The 11,437-nt window shown below is 51.4% G+C and overlaps 1 protein-coding gene across 1 annotated transcript in view; it reads right to left on the reverse strand.

Annotated features, from left to right (window-relative positions):
- Positions 1-5,746: 5,746 nt before the first annotated feature.
- The window catches only part of BCDIN3D (BCDIN3 domain containing RNA methyltransferase), a 49,052-nt gene continuing 43,361 nt past the window's right edge, over positions 5,747-11,437 (reverse strand). The window contains exon 5 of the transcript XR_010376485.1: positions 5,747-5,932. The gene's annotated coding sequence lies outside the window, so the exon portion shown is untranslated. The remainder of the gene's footprint in view (positions 5,933-11,437) is intronic.

Here is an 11,437-nt window from a genome sequence, read left to right on the forward strand (position 1 = left end):
TCTGGCCACAGCCTATTAAAAATATGCACTTCCTTCTCTGCAGGAAGAATACAAGTTGGCTGGAGATCCCAGCTACTAAAAGGAAATTCTCGGTTTGAAAGAGGGAGAGGGGGGAGATCGAGCCAGAGACGTGAGGCAAGATTCTTCCCTGCCCTGCAACTGGGGAAAAAAAAATAACCCATTGAGTTTAAAGCAAACTCAGGTGTTACGCCCACCCAGCTATACCTGACCTGACGGCTGACGCAGACAGGCTAGGGCTCATTTCATCCGTACATAGCTAGCAACTAGGCAGAAGTCTCCAGCTGTTTTACAAAGCTCCAGGTCCTTCTGAGTTCACAGAGACAGGCCACTCTCTTGCAACTCCTCCGGGTTGTCTTGAGAAGACAGATTGAATCTGAAAGTGTGATTTAGAGTCCTACAGTCAGGCAAGAATAAAGCCCACCGAAGTAAGCCCTGGCTGCTGGATTTCATCAAGTTACAGTCCAGCCTCAACTCCTTTTTATCAGCAGACGGGGTTTTTTTGCAAATTGTGACACGCAAACTGGAAAGCAATTCAGACAGGTAAAATACAAGCCAGCTGTAGGATAGACTGTTATAAAGGCAAAGCTGGTCTCAGCAGCCCCGGCAGCAGGAGAAATGAGCTTCACCCTGATTTGTGCTATCAAGGGCTAGATCAATCACAAGCCATTGTCTAACCTTAATTACTGCCATCAGCACCACTGATTTTAGGTAAGGATGAGCCTGTCTCCCATTCAAAGTCCAAGCTTTCTTTTCTGTACCATTAGCAATGCAGCCAAGGCAGGAGAGACTCAGGAAAGCCTCATTTACCTTGCTGCTATATGCTCTCAGCTCCCAGCGCTGCAGCTAGCCAGTTTAGAACCCCTTATTACAAGCCACCCTGCAAGTGACTGCTCCCTGTTTAAACCCAGTTTCAAGTAACTTTAAGTCAGAGCAAGATCCGGCAATCCAGAGATATCACCAGAGTTTGCTTGTGTTGCTGGGATGCCATGGTAGCACCGCATAGTTTCAATACTTCCAAGGCCATGTGAATGACCCCCAGGGATTCAGGTTTGGTAACACAGGAGATGCTGTATTCACTGATTAAACACCCTCTTGGGGAACCAAATGCTTTGACACCACGACTGCTGTGCTTGGCCTCACAACAAGCCAGCTCAGTCCCTGCACACACGGGAACAGCCCCACCACTGTGCACCGACGCTCACAAAGCCGACGGAAGTGTCACAAGTGATAAATCCCTCCAGAAACCCTCTGGTAAATGTAGCCAGCTCTCAGTTCCAGCCCAGAAAGTGCTAAACCAAAAAAAAAAAAAAATCAAATATGGTTACGTCCTAATGGAAGAGGAATCAAACTTTGCAGGTGAGCAAAACTGCATGTTAAGAATATGTTATTATGCTGACCGATGACAACCTGTCATTTCCACATCGTCTGCCGCTATCCTGTGGGCTCTCTCTTGCTGCCCCACGGGCTATCTCTGTCGCTATCCCATGGGCTATCCCTTGCCGTGTGTTTGGATTGCAATGTTTGGATTGCAAGCTTTCTGGAGTAAGGAGTGCCCTTAGGTTTTGTGTTTGCACAGTGCTGTCCTAGTTTGTGATTACTGCTCCAAAGTGCTTCGGCAGTGAGTCATAAATTAATTAGTGTCCTAACGATAAGCAGTGCTTTGGTGGTCTCATGATTGCGGTACGGCAAGAGCACAATGGGGCGCTCATGGGGCTGTCGGAAAGACACTGTCAAGCTATTCTTCCTGCTAACATCACCCAAAAGCAATGCCAAGACAGCGGCACTTGCACCAATGCCTGCAGCCATAAAACCTACACGCTAAAGACTCCCCACCCCCACCCCTCCATGCCGCTATCACAGCTTCCCCTTTCACGATCTAAGTAGCTTCATTAACAAAAAACTCTGAGTCATCAACAATTCTGGGGAATACAGAGAGATTATAGAATCACAGAATCATCAAGTCTGGAAAAGACCTCTCGGATCATCAAGTCCAACCCCCAACCCAGCACCCCCAGGCCTCCTAAACCATGTCCCCAAGGGCCACATCTGCATGGTTTTTGAACCCCCCCAGGGATGGTGACTCCCCCACCTCTCAGGGCAGCCTGTGCCAGGGCCTGACCGCTCTGGCAGGGAAGGCATTTCCCTCATCTCCAACCTAAACCTCCCCTGACGCAGCCTGAGGCCGTTCCCTCTCGCCCTGTCACTGGTGACTTGGGAGCAGAGACCAGCCCCCCCCTCACTCCAGCCCCTCTCAGGCAGCTGCAGAGAGCGAGAAGGGCTCCCCTCAGCCCCCTCTTCTCCAGGCTAAACCCCCCCAGCCCCCTCAGCCGCCCCCCAGCACACTTGTGCTCCAGACCCTGCCCCAGCCCCACTGCCCTTCTCTGGACACGCTCCAGCCCCTCCAGGCCCTGCTTGTCCCGAGGGGCCCAAACCTGAGCCCAGCATTCGAGGTGGGGCCTCCCCAGGGCCGAGCACAGGGGCCCCATCCCTGCCCGGCTCCTGCTGGCCACACCAGTGCTGACACAAGCCCGGGGGCTGGTGGCCTCCTTGGCCACCCGGGCACTGCTGGCTCATGCCCAGCCGGCTGTCAGCCCGCACCCCCAGGGCCTTCTCCGCCGGGCACTTCCCAGCCCCTCTGCCCCAGGCCTGGGGCGCTGCCTGGGGTTGGGGTGACCCAAGGGCAGGACCCGGCATATTGCTCTAGAGGGAACTTGTTTTCCTACTGTCCCACATGCAAGCGCCGTGTGTCAACAATCTGATGAATAAATGAGCTGTTTCATGATAAGGTGGCTATCTATCACAAAGTTTTATTGATTTGTTTAGTCCTATTTCCTGTGTCCCTCAGACTATAAAGCTCAATATAATGATGCAGCTCTTCAGCCTAGTATCTAAACGACAGGAAAGCAGCTTTCAGAAATGTGCGTGCTGGCTGATTGGAAGGATTTCTTTGTTCCAAAGGTTGGTACCTTGGTACAGTACAGTGCCTTGCAGTAGGAACCCTCCTGTAACTCAGAGCCTTACATCTAATTTGAAGTTGTTTAACTGATGTCTTTAGTTTTCTGCCACTGCCCACTCCAAAGCACTCAAACACCTCTCTTGAACCTGGTACGATTCCCCTATTAATGTTAAGTCACCACTTATGTTGGTGGCTTATGTTGGATTAACTGAATGAGCTGAAATCCTCACATCTTTCATAAACAGGTGGCTTTTCTGGGGACCTTGGGTCACTTCCGTGGCCTCCTCCTGCTCCAGTGCCCTCAGCACACGAGTTGGTATTGTTTGTGCTGCAACTTCATGCAGTTTTACACATGAAAAGCAGCGTTTTGCTCTCTGCTCTTACTGCCCTGCAGCTGTAACAGCCTCAGGTCTCAGTCAGCACCTAAACTACACTGCTTCTTCCAGCTACAGCTCCCCTTTTTGCAATGAAGCAGAGCAGCCTTAGTATTGAGGGGGAGACCAGCAGGAATAGCTGGAGGCAGCTTGCCTGGGGTGACAGAGCCAGCTGCTGCAGACCAGAGCCAGCCCCACGTTAATAATGATCCCAGCAAGCTCCTGTCCCTCCAGGAGCTGCATCTCACCTTTCCTCCTCCCTCTGCCTGCTCCGCTGAGGCTGGGAAGTCCCTGGCACAGCTCCTTGCTGCCCGGCCACTCCGGGGAAGCTGCCTGCTGCTGGCCGTGTAACCCACCACTGAGAAACACCTCTTCAAGCTCAGAATTGGCCATGCTTGTCCTGTTAGCTGGAACCCAGAAAGAGTATCAGTCTAAACCCAAAGGTGCTTAGATAACTGCACAAAACAACTTGCCAGCACCTCCAGGAACAACCTGGACCCCAAAGGAGTTGCTGCTGCTGGAATCTCCCCCGTTCCAACATTTTCCAGCTGCTTGACACAGTGACGGAGCTCCCCCGCCCCACGGATTAAGCCCCGTGCGCCTCCTGTCCCGTTTGCAGAAGGAACATTTCCCCCCCAGGGCTGCGGCCGCAGCAATGGGAACCTCTGCACATTGCCATGAGCTCCAGGACAAGCAAACACAGCCCATGCTGATGGCCTGCCGGGATCCTCCAGGGGGACACAGCGCGCGGCGGGGCACCCGCTCATCGGAAAAGCTCTCTGTGCCTGACCTGCGGTGGAGGCATTCAAGCTAGGGATTTTCCACCCCCTGCAGCCTGTTTTACATGCACCTACAGCTGTTTTCTTTCCCCTCTCCCCCAAATTACAAGATCTTATGATTACAAGAAATCAAGAAGGAATAACTATAAATATAGTTATAATTATGTATAATTGTAATTACATGGGTAGTTTTTACATGAAAGTTGAAAGTCACTCCCACAGCTAAAGCCTTAAGGAAAACAAACAAACAAACTAAAACACTGCAATTCTCAGAGCAGACGTGAAATTGCCAGCCCTGGTAACACTGGGCTTAGTTTTTCTGGAAAAGACACGTCTCAGAAAAGAATGGAAAATCCATGTTCTGTCCCCACAAAAATCACACGCGACTTTTAAGCCCAACCTATTGAATCTGTTGCTCTGTTCAAGTCCCTAACAGCTGATGTGATCTAACCCCTGCGGATACTCACGCAGTACAGAGCAGGCAAGCCAGGTGAGATCAGCCTCCATCTATCTTGAGCCAGCAATACCCGCTGGCCAGCCCCAATATACAGGGCAATTTTAAAGTGATCCTTCCTCCGGCCATATTTCTCCAGCCTCCAGCCATCAGCTGTTTAACCCTTCCCAAGTTGGAGGCTGCACCCTGACTAGCACGTTTAACTGCTGCTGATGGTCCTCTCTCCCCATCATTAGTCCACCCCTTGGTTAAACTCATCCCTGCTTGCTACAGCCTGCGGCAATGAGATCGCACGTGGCGTGAGATCTTCCTGTGTTTTAATTAACTCAACTGCAAACTAACCTGCCCCATTCGGAGCAAATGGAAACCGTGAGGTCACTTCACTGCAGCCAAGGGAGCACCGGCGGTTTACAGGAGCTGAAATAAAGCTAGTGCAACAGTACTCAGCATTATTACAGGAGTTTGTGGGAGTGACGGAGTACGTAGCATTATTAGAGAAGTCTGTGGGGCCAATTTATGCCTGGGTTAAAGGACAATGCCACCCCGTGAATGAGGCAAGAAAGGAGAGAAGCAACCTAGCACAGTCATCAACAAGAAATGCTCTTATCAAAGCTGTGTCTCATCTGACAGCCTGGGCAGAGTCAAGGGCACGATGATACTTCACACCAACTGATCTCCAAGTTTAAGGACTACAGTCTTACTTCCCCCAGAATACTAAGCATCCAAGAGGGCAGCCATCCTAATTCACCCGAGTTTGTACAGCCCTTGGCACAACGTAATTGTGGACAACGACAGGGTTTCTTAACAACCACAACGCAAATATCCATCTTCACCCTGGTGACTACACGGGAACAAAGCTGCTCCCCAACCTCTGGCTCCACTTATGAATTCCAAGACCTTTTGCAAAATCAAAGCTGTCCAAACGGATCTGTTGCCCAATAAATGCTCCTAAGGAAGAAAAATAACTAAGAAAAACACCAAACTGTATGCGGTGTTTTAGAGAGAAACTGTCCTGCAGGCGGGAAGTATGTGGGAGAGGCAGGAGTGAAAAACCCGTATCACCTCCCACCACTCCCACGCACGGAGTGACGCGTTACCGAATACATGGCTGCAAATATTCATTTGAATCTTCAGGCCATCAGACTACAAAAACTCCATCAGATTCAGCATAACTGTCCTCCTGCTGCAGAGGGTGGCTTGTACCAGCCAGGGTTTCCAGAGACAGTTTATCCTGGATAAGCGCCGGGGACGTCCACAGCAGGGGTGTTTTCCATGTGGAACTGCATGAATTTAACGCATTCAATGGGTAAAAATGGGAGTTTGCAGGATCGACCCAAAACAGCTCAACCTGTGAACACACAAACAATTTTGTGAAAGGCAGAGAAGCAGAAAAGCAAAGGCAGAGGGGCTAAAGCAAAGAGGTGTAGGACCTCCTAGATAAGTCACCATCAGAAGAAAAGGGCAAAAAAAATACAGACAATTTGTTACAAGTATTTTATTACGGGTATAATCACCAAGCTGAGATGGTTATCTCTGCTTATAGAGGGGCCAATTCAGCTCTCAAGGAGACAAAGGGGTTTTTTCCTACAATTGCAAAGACAGGAAATACAGAAACAAGGAGAATCGTGCTCCCAAGATCTGGGCTTTGGTACTTCCCACCTGCCCGCTGTCACACCAGCCAGGTATTTTACCTCAGCATTCCTACTTCAGCCAGCAAGACACGCTGCTCCAGCACCCAGCTTTTAACCCAAATATGACAGAGTTGGAAGCTTCCAAATGAAAGCAGAACCCCTCTTTTCCTCTGTTCTTCTCCCAGTTTGGGAGTTGGTATCAGGTTTTAAAGCATGAGCAAAGGGCAAGATTGCAGCCACAGACCTGCTGCGGAGCCAAGGGAGGCCTGGGTGCTGATGGCAGCAGAGGGTGTGGTAGGTCTGTGTCAGGCACCATCATAATCAATACGTTCAGTTATGACAATTGTAATTATAATTATCTTACACCTCCCCACATTGCCTATGAGGTGAATGACTCTTTCCAGGTCTGTGGGAGGGGAGGGAAGATCCAGTCCAGGAGTGCATGGAGCTGGGGCTACCCATGGCCATGCCTGCTGCTCAGAGAAACCTCCTCCAGCCCCAGCACCCAACAGCCTCCTCCCTACACCCACCAGCACCCAACAGCCTCCTCCCTACACCCACCGGCACCCCAAAGCCACCTCCAGCCATCAGCTCCGCTTGCGGCACACTTCCACGTTACATGAGGACAGCGTGGGAGGAGAGAGGCTCGGCAGGAAAAGGAGAAGAAGAAAAATAGTGCCAAAAGTGAGAACAGCTCTTCCTGCGTCCCTACACAGCCCCTCGGTGCAGGGGAAGAGCTTTACCTGGTATGAAAAAAGGCATAAGGGCCCTTCAAGGCAGGCCCGAGCTTCCAGTTCACCGTGTTCACCAGGCATGCACCAGGCATGAATCAGTCGCGCAGAATTTGACCCCAGGAGTTAAAAATCAGGATGAATGAGATCTGGTACCAGATTTAAGAGGGATTACAAACTCACTCCTGGGCTTAGTGCCGGCGTGGCCCCGACACACGCGCACACGTGGGGTTGCACGGGGCCGTCGCACGGGTACATGCAGCCCAGCCATGCCACGTCATCACCGTTCTCGCAAAGCCAAGACAGCGAAGCAAGCGGGCGATTCCTCCCTCTGCCTCAAGGTGCTGACTTGGGCCCGTGCCTGCGCCGCGTGCACGCTATGAACCTGCTGAGCTACGCTACAGGGCACACCGTTCGCTGCCAAAGTTTCCCTTGCAGACGCGTCGGGACAGCAAGCAGCTCCCAACCGCATGCTGCGCTGCCAAGAGGAGGCTCCAGGAGTTAACCAGCCCCCGGGGGTAAGCCAGCACCAAAACCACGCACGCAGCAACTGCCCCTTTGCAGTAATTCAAGCATTGACCAAGAGCGCAGCGGGCCGTGCCCTGCACCGCTCTGCCCGTGCTGCGGAAGGGCTGGGTTGCATCGTCTGGGAAGTACGCAGCGCGACAAAGCGTCGCAGGAAGGCTGCGGTGAGGCGTGGGCATGGCCGAACGCCCACTTTGCATCTATTCCAGAAAGGTGTTGGTGGCGCAAGGCGAAAAGTGGGAGACTGAGATCCAGTTCATGTAAAAGGCTGGGAAAAAATATGAACTCAGACCTTTTGCCTGATGATTCGGGCGTGTGGCCTCCGAAAGGCACCCACACAAGGCAGCCACAAGTGAGGGGGCATAGAGGCACTGGTTCTCCAGCAAAAGGAGCTCCCACCCTGATCTCTTGTGGGATCCCACAGCAAATTGTCCCTCAGTTTGTCCTAACGCAGCTCCCGCATCAAGCGGTGCCACCGTCCCCTTCCCCCATTCCCACCCTCACCATGGCCCTGCTCCCAACTTGTGGCTCCCACCTGACAACAAATGCAGGAGCCCAAATCCCTGCCCTCAATGAGAAATAGGACAAAGACATCTCACTTATGTGCCATCCCTTAAATTTCTGGGCTCGCTCCCGCTACACTAATTTCAGGAGAGAAGCTGCTGCAGGCTGGGATTGCTCTGATCAGCCACCAACCTCCACCTTGGGACAAAACGATCTGTTTCTGCAATTCCCAATGCAAACGTCCACCTTCTAACTACCACTTTGATGTCTTAAGTCTTTTTTTCCCTAAAAAATGATCCCAGTATATTTTAGCCTTGGAACTTGCATGTTGCAAAACAGGTAGATGGCCTCATAAATATCCATGTAACCTCATTAAGAGTTAAAGGTACACACTGAAACACAATACATCATTATTTATGCTGCAAACCATGTGAGAATGACACACAATGCAGAAACAAAATGCCTAATTAAAAGTGACACAAGAGCTCAGAGCCAGATTGTAATCAGAGTGGTGGATACTGGGTGCTGTCTAAAAGGAATGAAGTCATTTGCTCAAGTGTGGATTGAGAAACACTAAGCAGTAAATCCTCACATTGTGTCTCATTTATGCTCTTTTCATAATCAGGGACACTGAGAAAGGAGAAGCTGTTTGCCAGAGTAACAGGGCTGGTTATTAGAAAGGGAACTGGCAATCTTTGGGCTCAAAGAGTGGTTGACTCGAGGACAAGTGGGGATGATGGACAGCCGAGAACACACCGAGATTCATCGCCTTTGAGACAGCCTTCAACTCAGAAGATAGCGCAGCGGTTTCCAAGATGAAGCAGAGTCCCTTTCTTTGGGAGATGACACGATGCGGTTGCCCGGAGGAGATCTAGTGCCCAGCCCCTGCTTCCCCAGCCCTAGGCACGGACGGTATCACTCAGCCTCTTTGTACAGCGGGAAGGGAAGAGCCTGCAGCACCCCAGCAGAAACAAGTGATGTCACCACCACTTAATTAGTCCTACTTATTTTTTTTTCAATACCTGAAATTTCCTGGAAACTACGTGAGCAAAAGCGCAGCAGATCGGTTGGGAGTATGAAGCAGATGTGGGCACGTCCCGTCCTGCCTTCCAAAGCCTTCTATAAATTCTTTGCAAGTGACGTCTATTTTGGGGGAAGTGATTTAGACAGCAGAATTTTAGCTACTCACTGTTTCACCCAGAAATCAAAGAGGAAGGAGGGAAGGAGGCTGGCAGGAGGCAGGGGATGCGGAAAGCTCTGGGCAGGCACATAAAGGAATGAAAGGAGGAGGTGAGAATGGAAACGTGACACTAGAAGGGCGGTTGGGCATGGAAAGCAGGAGTAAGTGAGAGAGAAGGAAAGAGCAGGGATGGAGCAGAGCTTGGGAAGGCTGCAGAGCTACTCCCAGCCATCCTCCAAACCAGGGTCCACAAAGCCCCAGAGTCTGGGGTGAAATTCTCCTGTCCCCAGCCACCATGTCCCGATCCCAGCACGGGCAGGGCGGCGACAGAGCTTCCCTCAGTGCCCATCCGTGTCCCCCAGGGTTGGGTCGGGTCAGACAAGGAGAGCAACGGCAAACCACATGCGTGCCCAAATTAGCATGCAGCCCTGTGGTCACTGGCGTGTCCCTGGCTCTCCTACCACAGCCCTGGTCCTGGCACGCCTCCAGTCCAGCCCAGCACCTTCCCTTCTCCACCAGGCACTGCAGAGATGGGCTGAGAAACAGAGCTGAACTAAGACGTCTCTGCAAAGCCCCTCACCACAAACCCAGCTCTGGGCAGCACTGCTGGCCCGTGACCCCGTTTAATCACCCTACCTCCAGCCTGTGCCACAGAGCAGGTAAATGCCTCTCCTGTCACCAGAGGAGGGCCAGCAGCCAAATTTAACAAATGCAAACCAAACATTTCACAAAATAGGCCCTCTTCTTAATTTTTTTTAAACCTGAAGTGAACTTGGTGGACTGAACTGGACTCTCTGGAACCAGGAACCTGCAGCTGCTCTGCCTTGTCCTACCTGTGGCCACAGTATCAGCCATTCCCCTGCAATGTGTCATTTGGCTTAACATGCACAGTTCCCACTCCAGACGCTCCTCGCGTGCCTGATGAGGCTTAAGTAAGTCCTGCTGACCCACTCATTACCTCCGCGGCTCTCTGCAGCCCTCAGCCCTGTCTCTGTCTTGCTTAACCTTAATCATTCGGATTCCTTGGGACAAATGCTGATTCGTTGTTTATGCTTCATACATTACCCATACATAATAAACAGCAATTACTTATGGAACCTTGATAAATATATTATTCTACTATGCGTATACATATCGAGCCAATAACCCTAAAACGTGATTTTCCAGATGGCTGGGATAAATCTCCACACGTCAAGGGAAGGATAAGAAGAGTCTCTAGGTTTATCTGCAAAGGTTTAAGCATCCCGAAGCCACCCTGTGATGGTTTCAGTCACCCTGCGCCCAACCCCAAACCTCAACCTACCAAACAACCATGCTGCAAACTCAAAGCAAGATGTTGCCTTGCTCCAGACGTATCCAGAGTGGGAGATCCTGGAACCATTCAGCATCTTTGGATGGTGACGACTCCATCCAAATGGATCTGGGGACAAGCTAGACCAGGCTGCAAGGACACAAGCAGCAACACTACGGGAGTAGGAGGACACAGCAGTCTAGCTGGAGGTGACTGGACCTTCTCCACCTTGTTACCGCCTTCCTCTTGTCCTCATCCTTTTTTAGCTTGTTTTGCTGTGTGGCCAAGCAGACCAGCGCCAAATCTTAAAGCCCGATTTTTGGAGACCAGCCCATTCCAAATTGAACCAAATACCTGGCCAAGGAGGAGCACCGAGAAGATCGGCAGGAAGGGAAGAAACACCCTGACTAACAACTGCCTCTCCCACAGGGCAGGGAAGACAGCAAGGGAGAGAAACATGCAGCAAGGCTTTGGCTGTCACTGTGTAACGCAGCCCTCCTCTCTCCGTCCTTGAAAAGGCAGCATGGGGTGACAGGTTTCTGTGCTGCTAAGTGCGCCTACGATGCCCAAGAGCAGTATCATTTCAGCGTCAGGCCGTTGGGCATTGCCATGGAGCAATGCCCTGGCTAGACTGAAACCAGGGTCCCCCTAGGACCTGGCAGCACGAGCAGCAGTGTCTCCCCTTAATGGGGCAAACTTGGATCCCCACCTTGCCCCTCTGCCTAGCGGGTGGGACAAGAGGGGCTTCAGCCTTGGCACCCAGAAAGGAGAGGTTAGAAAGCAGGTTAATCTTCTCTTTGCAAGCTCTTCCCATACATCCTCACGTCACCTGCCAGCAGAGATGACCACTTGCAAACACTTTCCTTAGAGGGTTATTGCAAATTATACCCATCCTTCTGGAAGGAAGCAGGACTTTGAAAAGCCTTGCTCATCTCAGAGTAGAGTGGCCCTGATGCTCCCAGTGGAAAATGGCTTTCCACCCTGCCTTTCC

This window comes from Phalacrocorax carbo, chromosome 27 (assembly GCF_963921805.1).
Source record: "Phalacrocorax carbo chromosome 27, bPhaCar2.1, whole genome shotgun sequence".
Classification (NCBI taxonomy): Eukaryota; Metazoa; Chordata; class Aves; order Suliformes; family Phalacrocoracidae; genus Phalacrocorax; species Phalacrocorax carbo.